Raw genomic sequence first — 13671 nt, 5'->3', positions numbered from 1 at the left:
TGACTGGCTGGAGTGCTGCTTACTTGTTGGACTATATATATATATATATATATATATATATATATATATATATATATATATATATATATATATATATATATATAATGGGATGCAGGTATTTTGTCTACAGCATGAAGGTTGACAGTCATTAGGTTGACACCATTAGGTTGAAAGGTCATTAGTTTGACAGGTTGTTAGTTCGACAAGTCATTAGTTCGACAATGTCTAGGTTGACAGTCAAAAGGTCGACATGGGGTTTGTCACTGTTTTTTGAGCTGACATGTGCCGACAGGCGGTATTTCATACCCTACCATCCACTAGGGCGTGGTGAGAGAATAAAATAGTGTGCCAAGCGTAGTGAGGCATGTGCCCGACACATTTTGAGGGGATGCGGTGCACTTTAAACTGTGTCCATGTCGACTGTGTTGACATTTAGGGAAAACAAAACAATAAAAAAAAAACATGTCGACCTTTTGAGTGTCGACCTATAACCATGTTGACCTTTTCCCAGGTCGACCTAGACACATGTCGACATTTTTCCATGTCGACCTAATAGTGTCGACCATCATGCTTTAGACCAAATGATCCCAGCCCATATAAATGTTAAAATTAGAGTGTAGTCACTTTAATATTACTATTATTATTATTATGATTGTTATTGTTTATTTATATGATGCCACAACGTTTCTACATAAATAAATGAATAAATAAATGAGCCAAACAATTAAACTACTTTACAATAAAAGATAATGCAGGACAAGTACATGGTATATACAGTACAGTGCATATGGAAAGTATTCACAGTGCTTAATTTTTTTCCACATTTTGTTATGTTACAGCCTTATTCCAACATTCTACACACAATACCCTATAATGGGAATGTAAAAAATTAAAAATAGAAAACTAAGAAATCACATGTACATAAGTATTCACAGCCTTTGCTCAATACTTTGTTGATGCACCTTTGGCAGCAATTACAGCCTCAAGTCTTTTGGAATATGATGCCGCAAGCTTAGCACACCTATCTTTGGGCAGTTTCACCCATTCCTCTTTGCAGCACCTCTCAAGTCCATCAGGTTGGAAGGGAAGCGTCGGTGCACAGCCATTTTCAGATCTTTCCAAAGATCAAGTCTGGGTTCTGGCTGGGCAAGAGTTCAGAGTTGTCCTCCTTTGATATCTTGGCTGTCTGCTTAGGGTCGTTGTCCTGCTGAAAGATGAACCGTCACCATAGTCTGAGGTCAAGAGCGATCTGGAGCAGGTTTTCATCTAGGATGTCTCTGTACATTGCTGCATTCATCTTTCCCTCTATCCTGACCAGTCTCCCAGTTCCTGCCGCTGACAAACATCCCCACTGCATAATGCTGCCACCACCACTATACTTCACTGGAGGGAGAGTATTGGGCTGGTGATGAGTGGTGCCTGGTTTCCTCCATACATGACACCTGGCATTCACGCCAAACAGTTCAATCCCCGTCTCATCAGAGAATTTTGTTTCTCATGGTCTGAAAGTCCTTCAGATTCATTTTGGCAAACTCCAGGCAGGCTGCCGTGTGCAAAAAAGCTAAGGAGTGGCTTCTGTCTGGCCACTCCTTTCATACAGGCCTGATTAGTGGTATGCTGCAGAGATGATTGTCCTTCTAGAAGGTTCTCCTCTCTCCACAAAGGAATACTGTAGCTCTTACAGAGTGACCATCGGGTTCTTGGTCACCTCCCTGAGCCTTTCTTTCCCGATCCCTCAGTTTAGACAGCCCACCAGATCTAGGAAGAGTCCTGATGGTTCTGAACTTTTTCCATTTACAGATGATGGCGGCCACTGTGCTCATTGGCACCATCAAAGCAGCAGATATTTTTCTGCACCCCTCCCGAGATTTGTGCCTAGATACAATCCTGTCTCTGTAGTCTACAGACAATTCCTTTGACTTCATGCTTGGTTTGTGCGCTGACATGCACTGTCAAGTGTGGGACCTTGTATAGACAGGTGCGTGCCTTTCCAAATCATGTCCAATCACCTAAATTTACCACAGGAGGACTCCAGTAAAGCTGTAGTAACATCTCAAGGATGATCAGTGCTCAATTTTGAGCTTAATGGCAAAGACTGTGAATACTTACGTACATGTGATATCTTCTTTTTAATTTTTAATAAATTATCAAAAATCTCCCAAAAACTTTTTTCACGCTATCATTATGAGGTAATGTGAAGAATTCTGAGGGTAAAAATGTAATTATTCCATTTTGGAACATAACAAAATGTGGAAAAAGTGAATACTTTCTGGATGCACTGTAAATATTGCTGCATCAGGGGACATGGCACTGGAATAATCCTCATTGTGGTAGAAATTTAGGTTTAGGTGCCATTGTAGGGAATATGGATTAGAAAATAGTTTAAGAGAGGGAAATACACATATGGGGAGAGGGCCTTCTCATGAGAGCTTACATGCTAAAGAAGAGGGGCAGACAGACAGGGGGGACATACATGAGGCTAAAGTGAGCATGGAATAGAGGGTTAAGAAGGGAGATGTCTGTTTTTGATGAAGAAGAGGGTCTTGAGAGCAGTTTTGAAGAGAGTTGGAAAGTCTTAGGGGTCCTATTCTGAATCCAAGTCAAGCTCCTTAAACTCACTTACAAATTCTTACCCATTCCTCATCCATTTACATATCACACACTCCAAATAACCCACTTCGCTACACAAATACATGCAGTCCCTTCTGCCAAGTAATTACATCCTCCCATTCCTGCCTCCAAGATGTTGGCCGTGATACTCCCTACCTCTGGAATTCTCTACTTCTATCTATCACGGGTTTAATTACTAAGACTATAAATTACTATCAAAGTTTGAAAGATAATTGATGTGCAACCCAGGGGACATGATGGGCAAAATATTTGGGAATTGAGTTCCATAATCTTATTCAAAAACCAAACCATTAGTTTGTAGGTTGATTTGTATAAGTAGGCAGTGGGAGAAGTTTGTTTTATTTTTACTATTATATTTTGAAAGATAACCAAAATGCTTAATTTTCTTGCTTACTATTTCCAATATCCATAAGCTTTCTTATTAACAAAGCCAAGGTGGTCTCCTATGAGGGTGGTCTCCTACCATGGGTGTCTAGTTGACTGTAAGCATCAATTGGACAATCCATTTAAGGAGTGCGTGGATGTAGGTGAACAAATAATATACATGTAAGTAATTCCAGTATCAAACCAATACTGAAATGATTTGCATATAAAAATAAACCACACAGATACCCATAGGAAAAGTACTTATTCTAATGGTGCAAAATCTTACACAGCTATGGTAATAATTCCATTCTCCTGTTGTATTTACATGTGAAATAGGGACATCTGCTATACTGGACAGGCTTAGCTACAATAATGTATGTATAGAGCAACTACAAAGATAGCCAAACTCTGCCTGAACTTTCCATTGTGATTTCTGTTATCCTAAGCACAACAATGTGAGCCCATGATGGCTACACCCAATATGTGAAATGTGCATACATTCAGGGGCGGTGTATGACTTCTTGGGACCCTTACAACACCCACCCCAACCCCGCACTACCACAAATAACCTCTCAAGTGAAAATGTAGAGGTGTCGTCTTAGACATTCCGCAGCCGCATCCTGTATTACGCACAACAAGGTTGTCTTCCTCACAGACATCCTTAATTTTGTGATCAGTGGTGCTCCCCTATATTTCGGAGCCCTATGCATGTGCCTAATAGTAAAGCCATCCCTGACTAAATTGTTACGTAAGTGTCATACTCAAAATTTCACACTGCACTTAATAAATGACACTGAGAGTAGCCTAGAACGTAAGTAACTGCTGTCTTACGTCTATGTTCAGGCAGGTGGTGGTGGGTTGTTATGGTATGGGGATTCATTTGTTGGCACACAATAGGCCTCTCAATGTCAACTAGATTATTGCTGATGATCATATATGGCAGGGTTGGGCAATAAGTAGCCCTCCAGCTGCTGCTGAACAACTGTTGCCATGCAACTGTTGTAGCAAAGGCAAATAGCAAAACTGTGGCAGGGCTTGCTGGAATGAGTAGTTCTACAGCAGTTGGTGATGCTTAAGGCCCGTACACGCTGGGTGATTTTGATCTGAAAGAAGCTCAGTTTCAGTTTGAGCTGCATTCAGCTAAAAAGCCGCCCAGTGTGTATAGACAGACGGTGAGCGCTGATGTGCACTCCCGCACCATCACCGGTGGCCGCCGTTCATCTACTGGTATTACCAGCAGACTGAATGGCTTTCCATAGCGTCCTGCTATGAAAAGCCCTTCACAGCATCAAAAATCACTGGGCAGGGGGAAAATGAATACACACTGAGCGATTTTTCATCTCAGGAATTTTTATTGATCATCACTGTGCATACACGCTGTTCAAAAATGCCCAATGTGAACACACCTTTATTGCCCACCCCCACCTTATGGCCACAGTCTCTCTGTCTACTTGCAGCAGAATATAGACCCATGTGACAAAGTATGTCATCGCAAGCTGGTTCCATAAACATGAGAAGTTTAGAGTACTCCAATGGCCTCCACAGTCACGGATCTCAATCCAATACAGCACCTTTGGGACGTGGTCTAACGGGAGATCCACCACATAGATGTGCAAACCAAAAAAACTGCACCAACTGTGTGATATTATAATGTCACCATGGACCAAAATATTCCCACCAGCTGGTTGAATAGGTGCCACAAGAATTTAGGATGTTCTGGGGACAAAGGGATGTTGTAACCATGGCTTGTGTCCCTAATAAGTGGCTTGTAAATGTCCATACAGTTCATACCATGACAAAGCAAAATAGGCAACAAAGTGCTGAATACCCAAAACAAAAGCAGATTATATTTTATAGTAAGGCATACTATTTATATACTGTTTACCTAACCCTAGCATGATATTTCACAGAGCATGCAATATATTCACTTAATAAGTGTGTAATAAGTATGTCAGTAATGTGACGTGACTTGTCTGACACACTGACACAAACAAATAGCCCTAATTCTGACAATTATTTAAATGGAGGACCACATCCATGGTCCCTGCACAATGTTCTTGTCATACTCTCCTGGAGGACAAAATAACAAAACCAAAACAAATGACAATTCTGTCACTCCCTGATAAACGAGTGTCATGGACAAACAGACAGGGCTCCAGCAGCCAGACATGTCAGTCTTATTGTATAGTAATTGGCCTTACCTTGCCTCTCCATATATTATTGTCTATAGTACAGAAAAATATAACCTGTTGTAGAGGTGCAGATAGATAGATAGATAGATAGATAGATAGATAGATAGATAGATAGATAGATAGATACACACACTCACACACTGTAACGTAACCTATAAATAATACACACCTTACAGTGATATCTCATCCAACATACTTTACACAACCTTTCATTTTATTGTACGATATTACAGAGCTTTATTTGAAATGACATGATAGATAGACCATATGCACACAACAACCAACATTATCTCTCTCTACATAGTAATTGACAGCATCATGTACAGCAGCTCTATAGAGGTACAGTATATGCACTTCCTGCTATAGTTATCTGTAGCTATGATATTGCTCCCTCAGCTGGTGTGGCAATACACGTTCCAGCATGTCTAGCTGGACAGGGCATGCTGAAACTACTAGTTCCACAATCGCTGCAGAGCCATGTTGCTTAAACCTGCAATACAACTGCATGCACTAGCCAAACAGCTGTGTGAGCATCATCCCCTATACTGCATACAGCCCGCACATTCTCTCCATAGCCCTAAGCACGCCCGTATAGGGTGAGCAGCACTCAGGCACCCCATGACAAGTGCATATTGCCACTCTCTGCTGCAGCCTATGATGCAGTAATGTCCCAGAAGTTGGGAGACAGTTGAGTGTTGTTGGAGAGTGTGCAGTGGGGTATCTGTGCTGCAGAGCATCTCATCCACACTGCAGTCACAACACATCTCTCTGCACCAGCATATACATAGCAACAGGGCGCTTAGTGCAGACTGCATGGCAACAGAGCATCCCACACCAAAGGCAGGCCTGGCAGGAGACGGGGTGCAGGGGGTACCCCATGATAACACAACCTATGAGGTGTCGCAGTTGGCATTGGGGAGGAAGGCACTTACCCCGGTCTGCCTGCTGCAGCTGGTATCTGGAGGAGTCTCCCTGCTACTCAGGTTAATTCTTCCTTCGCCAGAAGAGAGACAGCAGCCGCAAAGCCCCGGCCAGGGAGGGAGAGGGGGGAATTACATCGGTGCTCTGGAGGGGTGCAGAGAGGCAGGGAGGCAGCAGGGGTGTGCTGGATGCAGAGAGCAGGGCTGGAATTCTGCATTAACTCACTGTGCTGCTATACAGACAATGGGAGGGGAGGAAGCACCGCTCAGACCTGGGCAGGAGGGGAGGAGAGGAGACACTCATTACACACACATAGACCTGCAGCTAAATGTGTGAGTGAGTGAGTGAGTGTGTGTGTGTGAGTGAGTGTGAGTGAGGGCTCCACTAACATACATGCACCATGCAGAAGGAAACCCTGGCTGTCCCTGTGGCAGTGCATTGGTTAATGGCACTGGGATATGACCTTGAGTGGGGCTATGTGTGAAGGGTTAATATCATTGGATATGGCCATTTCCACCCAGCTTGGAGACAAGTGTGAGCTTGGATTGAGACCCTCGCCTCAGTGCCATTGGAAAGGAAAGGGTTAATAATCTGAGTTCTAGAGAAGTGAAGGGTTAATCTGATAAGATTTTTGCTGTAAGTGAATGGCTCAAGCCATTCAGGTTTAGAGGACAATGAAGGCAAAAATGGTTTGGCGGAGAGTGAAGGGTTAATGGGATTGTTACTGGTGAATGATGGCAGTGTTTAAGGAAAAGGAAGGGTTAATGCATGAAGCGCAGTGACACAATATTGGAAAACTGGTGGGAGAAGGGTGTTGTCTGTGTAAGGCAAGCACTGGGGGAGCAAAGAGTTAATGACTTTCACTTGGAAAAGAAGAAAGTAAACAGTTACTGTCTTCCTGGTCACATATAGAGATGGGATTTTTTTTATTTCTAACCATAGATATAGAAGAGCCTGACAGATCAATCCAAATATGTTGTCTTGTCCAGGGGTGTATTGAAGACATGCCTGCATTCTTCTTAACAGTGTAACAGAAAAGAGTTAATCTCTATGCACAATAGGTAACAAATAATTGTCCGTTTAGGACAGAGATTGTTAACTAATATTAATAATGTTGTTTTTCAGCTCAGTAATAGAGAACAGAAATAGTTTTAGTGATATTTACAGCGCAGAAACTGAGATGAATAAAGAGTTAATGCAAATATAAATACTTCAGGGATAATTAAAGAGATGGGTGAGGGTTAACAAGAGAAGTACAGCATTTTAGTGAGTAAATGGTTGACTTGGGGATAAGTTGTATATATGAGACAGGAGGATTTACAGTACATGATCACAGATTTCCATTGTAGTCCAGGAATATAGGACCAAATTATTACTGTAAAACTATGATATTCATGAGCTAGTAGTGAGGCAGAAGAGGGCCAGAAAGGATCCATGAGGTTAGTGGAAATTAAAAGTTTAGTTTGAGAATAGAACTCTTTAGCACAGAAGTAGAAACAACATTTTAGGACATATTTATTAACCTTATTTTCCTCATAATAATGAAATAATTTAACTTGCCTATTTAACAAAATCCAAATGCATAAGATATCTCATTTCCTATATTGGTCAAACCATAACTTGCATTCACTTTCTGCTAAGAATAAAATTTGTCCCTATATACTTAAGAGCTTTGTGTCCCCCCTGGCACAGGTCATGTTGGGAGGTATGTTGCCCCAATACCCTGTGGGTCAGGATATGTGCCATTATGAAATGCAGCAGGTGCAGGTGTACTAATGGGGAATGGAAGGATGTTTTTTGCTAATACAAATTTGTTTCCTGTTAGTAAATCATCTACTTATTTAGATAAATTTATGGACTAGTCCATTACATGGAATCAGATTCTAATTAATATTTTCCTATTGTTTAATATAAAAGGAAAGTCTCTGATTGGCTGCTATATATATATATATATATATCATTCCATCTTTTCCTGCGCATAGGGAGGGGCTGATTCTGATGTATCCGGTATTACGGTCTTTGCTCTGTCTGTGATTTATTTAATAGTTATATTTTCATGTGAATTGCTACCTGTATTTTGTTTATATTTATTTGATTTCTGCTGTATGTCCTCACTTGTTGCCATCTTTGGGGTTGCTCACCCTGGTGGGATTCCAATAGTGAGATGCCCATGTCCAATACCAGGTTGACTTAAGTCAGTTCCTTTTTTATGGGCCGAATTTAATGTTTTTGGCAAATCTGCAAAATGGGAAATACAGTACCATGTTTGCACTGCAAGGACAGGGGGCAGATGTAACATGTGCAGGTAGGTTTAGTTGTGGGTGGGTTATTGTTTCTGTGAAGGGTAAATACTGGCTGCTTAATTTGTAAACTGCAATTTAGATTTCAGTTGAACACACCCCACCCACATCTATTCCCCCTGCACATGTTACATCTGTGTACCTGCAGTGCAACATGGTAGTGCAACAATCTTGAAGTAGGCCCTATATATGGAAGTAGTAATAGATAATAATGACATTTACATTAATACGTGCTTCAGTTCAGCTACATGTTTATATTGCTCCCTGAGAGGGAGGATGAGGCAGGTTGTTGGTCTTGTACTTTGGCCATGGCCATGTATTTTATGCTCAATGTCTACGTTCAGGTTGCAGCCTCTTATTACACTCACAAAGAAAAAAATTCTAAATCCATCTGTGTCTTGTGTTTTTTTAATTCATATGTCAATGACCATACCAATGGATGTAAATCCTCAGGGATGGTAAATCGCAAAATACATAAAATACCTCTCTGCCTAGTCCAGAGTGCAAAGAAAAGGGGCTGTAAATTTGGTTATGCCCCTATTTGTCATGTAGCCACTCCTCCTTGTGTCATATGACCATGCCCTTGACCACGCCCATTTTTCCATTGCTGGGCTTTGTACATATCGGAAATGCGGCCAAAGCTGGAAGATGGGATTTTGACCACCTTTATACAACGGCTGTTTTCAGAGATAAGACTGCAAATATTCAACGATAAATTGGCCCCTTAAAATATTTCACTGATTGACTTCAAAATGGAGAACAATGCGAAATGTTCTTCCCTAGGACAATATATTTTCAGAAGCATTTTCCCAGCAAGCAAGCAATGTTAATTGATCTAATAAGGTGGAGTTAACAATGTGAAATGTGTGAGTCTTTTGAATGACCTTGTACATAAAGACCTAAGAATAATAGGATCTTATTCAGATGAGCTTTTATTTCATGCTACATTCTAGGCAGAATTCCACATGAGCAATATACTCTATAAAAGTCATGCAGACATCAGGATCATGACCCTACAAAGTGTGGTAACCAAGCACAGCAGAGAAGCCCATCTTAAATGGAGCTCACCCCTGGAGCAGACCACCCGTATGAGCCTGACAGAGCGGGACATGGGCAGATCGGCAGCCCTCACAGTCCACGCTGCCCTTGCTGCCCTTGCTGTCCTGTGCAGAAAGGATACAGCAAAGTTGAATGGCAGTTGTTGGAGAGTGGACCGATGACCATGGAGAACTATTCATAGAGGTAGCAGAAAAGTAAACCCCCGGGGCACTGTGGCGGTGGTCCCAGACCGAGCCGCAGCCCATCAGCTCCCCAGCATTGCCAGCAGAGGCCAACCTGGATTAAGCCGCAGTGTGTACCTGGCCTGGTCATGGAGGAGAGGCTGTTGTTCCGGTGCCTTAGTGAGGTGGAAGCGGTGGGGGGCACCGGTCTGCACTCCCTGCTATCCTGCTCTCAAACGTGCACTCCCTGGCAAACAAGTTCGATGAGCTGTCCCTCCTCATGGGAAGCACAAGGTCGAGCATTGCAGGATTGTCTGTCCTATGCTTCACAGAGACATGGCTGGATGACCACATTGCTGACCCCCTTCCCCCTCGGTGTCCTTGCCAGGATTTGGTCTCTACAGAGCTGATCGCTCCAAGGTTCTCTCAGGGAAAACAAAGGGTGGCGGCAATGATAGATGGTGCACCAATGTCATGATCCTAGGCAAATCATGCAGCCCTCACTTGGAGATGCTATGTATCAACTGCAAACCCTTCTATTCCCCCCCCCCCCCCCGGGAATTTGCCTCGATTGTCCTAGTGGGAGTGTACATCCCCCTCCTTGCCTGCGCAAAGGAAGCCCTGCACCACCTGGCCACCAGCATATCTGACATGGAGCAAAAACACCCAGACTCTCTGTTCATAGTACTTGGTGACTTCAAAAGAACTAACCTAAGCCAGGAGCTACCCAAGTTCAAACAACAAGTCACGTGCCCCACCAGGGAAGGCCGTACCCTTGACCACTGCTACACCACCCTTAAGTCTGACTTCCGGTCAATCCCCTATGTTGCACTCGGACAATCTGACCACTGCCTCATCCACCTACTCCCTACCTATACGCAGAAGTTGAGAGCAGCTAAGCCTGTCATCAAGACAGTTAAAAATGGACTAACGAGGCTAAGCTGAAACTCCAGTCCTGCCTCGACTGCACGGACTGGGGGGTCTTTGAAGCCTCTGTAACTGACCAGAATGACCTGATTGACACCATCACATCCTACATAAGCTACTGTGAGGACCTGTGTATACCCACCAAGACCTACCTCAACAACAACAAGCCCTGGTTCAACACCCAGCTCAGACAACTCCGCCAAGCCAAAGAGGAGGCCTATAGCAACGGTGACAATACAACTGAGCCAGGAACTCCGTAACAAAAAAAAATCATGGCTAGCAAAAAAGTGGTTCTCTTACAAGCTGACAAATGACCTGTCCACTAATGACCCTGTATCTGTGTGGAAAGGAATGCAATCTATAACCAGCTACAAGACCTAGCTGGTGAGTTGAACAACTTCTATTGCAGGTTTGAAAAAGTAGTCCACTGTGAACCAAACCATACACTCTGTGCTGCCCTAAATGTCGACAGCCAACTCCAGTCACTCCAGGTCACCCAAGTAGAGGTGGAGGAGATGTTCAAGAGGGCCAAACCAAGGAAATTGCCAGGTCCTGATGGGGTGTCACCATCCGCCCTGAGAGAATGCGCGGGTCAACTTGCCCCCATATTCCCCAGGATCTTCAACAAATCACTGAAGCTATGCAAGGTTCCCTCCTGCCTCAAAAGCTCCACTATTGTTCTAGTCCCCAAGAAATCAACTATTACAAATCTGAATGAATACCGGCCGATAGCTCTGATGTCTGTGATCATGAAAACATTCAAACGCCTGGTACTGAACCACCTGAAAGCTGTGACTGGCCACCAGCTAGACCCCCTCAAGTTCGCCTACCGATCTAATCGATGTGTTCAGGACGCAGTCAACCTGGGCCTGCACTACATTCTGCAGCACCTGGATATGCCTGGTACCTATGCAAGAGTCCTGTTTGTCGACTTCAGCTCGGCTTTCAACACAATCATCCCGAACATCCTCCACCCCGAACTACTCCGCCTAGGAGTCCCTGAAGCTACGTGTTCTTGGATTGTGGACTTTCTGAATGATAGAAAACAAGTTGTGAAAGCGGGGGAGTTCACCTTCCAAGTGCGGTCAATCAGCACAGGAGCCCCCCTGGGCTGTGTACTCTCACACCTGCTTTTCTCCCTGTACACCAACGACTGCACCTCAGAGGCGCAATCAGTAAAGATAATCAAATTTGCAGGTGACACTACCGTCATTGGTCTTATCAAGGATGGGGACAAATCGGCCTACAGACAAGAAGTGGACCGATTGGCCCGGTGGTGCAGCAGCAACCATCTAGAGCACAACCCTCTCAAACCGTTGAGATAGTAGTGGACTTTAGGACGAAGGAAGTTGGTGTTCCTCCGCTAAAAATTGCAGACAGTGTGGTGTTACTAGTGGACTCCTTCAAGTTCCCAGCAACCACAATCTCACAGGACCTTAAATTGGGGGTCCAACACTGATACTATTGTTGGACAAGCACAGCAGAGGCTTTTCTTCCTTAGGTAACTGAGGAAGTTCAACATCCCACAGAAGCTTCTGCTCCTCTTCTACTCCGCAATTGTGGAGTCTGTACTGTGCTCCTCAATACTTGTCTGGTACGGCTTTGCCAGCGAGAGAGACAAATGCAGACTCCAAAAGGTAGTCAGAAGTGCGGAAAAGATAATCGGGACAGACCTTCCCTCTGGCTAGGAGCTGTACCTGTCCAGAGCAAAAAAGCGGGCAACGAAGATAGTCAAGGACCAACTACTGTACATCCTGGCCATGGCTTGTTTAACCTGCTGCCATCAGACAGACACAGGGCTATTCCCACCAGGTCCACCAGAAGCCTAAAAAGTTTCTTTCCTCAAGCGGTTCACCTGTTGACACATAAACTCCTCACTGTCTAGTCGTGCCATAACCCTTTGCACATAATCGAACACGGTGCCCCCTCGGAATAACTTTCTATATGACTGTGCATGTTCTCCCACCTGTTGATATTGTTTATTGTTTATACTGCATGCTGTTTACTTGTCACCCACCTGGCTGCTGCACAGCGAACCGAAAACAAATTCCTAGTATACGCAAGTATACCTGGCCAATAAAGCTGATTCTGATTTTAACGCTGCTGCTGTTCACACTAGGAACAGTACAAACCACAGGTCAGGTAGAAACAGTATAAACCACAGATCTTTCTCATATAACAATTACATTAATACAAACTTTCGACCTAATTTGAGTGTCCATTATTTGGAATATAGGATTTTGGTCTGTACGCATGGATCGAAACTGTGGATCTGGTGGAACCACCTGAAAATCAGGTGTGAAGTGCACAAATCAAAACATGACTATATCGTTTTCACTGGTCTCAACCAGGTGCCACCTTAAATTTTTCATTATTTTAAACTCATTGTTAAATGAGGGGTAATCACTCTTCTGGGGGTGCAAGGAACTACAAAAAAAATTGTGTGTCTCCCCCAAGAACTGGGAGAGTAGACAGTAATGCTAACCATCACACCATCTGTACTGTTATGTTCTGCTTCAAAAAATGCTGAATGCTTACACTGCACGTTCCAACAGCCCACCTCCAACACTGTAAACAGAAAACACTCCAGACACCAGTTTCCACTGCAAGAGCATTAACCTCACACTTTCCGACTTTGTAATCCTCCTCTCTGGGGGCGGGATAGGTACTTGTTTCCTAGCAGGGCACCCAGTACGCATTTAGCGTGCTGGGCTATTCACCGTAGTGAAATTGCATTGCATGCCGCGTTATAGTAGCATGCGATGCGATGTCCTTATAAAGTGCTTACAATGAGATGTGATGGTATGTGATGTGTGCATAGTATGAGATGTGATGGGTGCTTACAATTGTAAGCACTTGCACCTATGCCATTGTTTAGCATCAACCCCAGTATCCGCCACGCTTCAGGGTGGTGGAACGCGTCCTCCGACCTTTTCATACCCTCACTATCCACGTCGGCGTGGAGTTGATTTTATATAGTGTGGCGAGCGCAGCGAGCCACCGAGCACAAAGCCGGATGCAGGTAAAGTAGCACGAAGCGGAATACAGGTAAAGTAGTCTGCATCCCCTCGCGGGGCTCGCTGCGCTCGCCACGATTCGGGCTCAGTGGCTCGC

The 13671-nt window shown here is 43.8% G+C and overlaps 1 protein-coding gene across 1 annotated transcript in view; it reads right to left on the bottom strand.

Annotated features, from left to right (window-relative positions):
- OPRL1 (opioid related nociceptin receptor 1) overlaps positions 1–6398 on the bottom strand; it is a 135800-nt gene extending 129402 nt beyond the window's left edge. The window contains exon 1 of the mRNA XM_083146726.1: positions 6122–6398. The gene's annotated coding sequence lies outside the window, so the exon portion shown is untranslated. The remainder of the gene's footprint in view (positions 1–6121) is intronic.
- Positions 6399–13671: the final 7273 nt, after the last annotated feature.

Source organism: Crinia signifera, chromosome 6, assembly GCF_055691185.1.
Source record: "Crinia signifera chromosome 6, ASM5569118v1, whole genome shotgun sequence".
NCBI classification, from domain to species: Eukaryota; Metazoa; Chordata; class Amphibia; order Anura; family Myobatrachidae; genus Crinia; species Crinia signifera.
The sequence above is the reverse complement of the archived record's forward strand: the minus strand, read 5'-3'. Positions and strand labels throughout refer to the sequence as shown.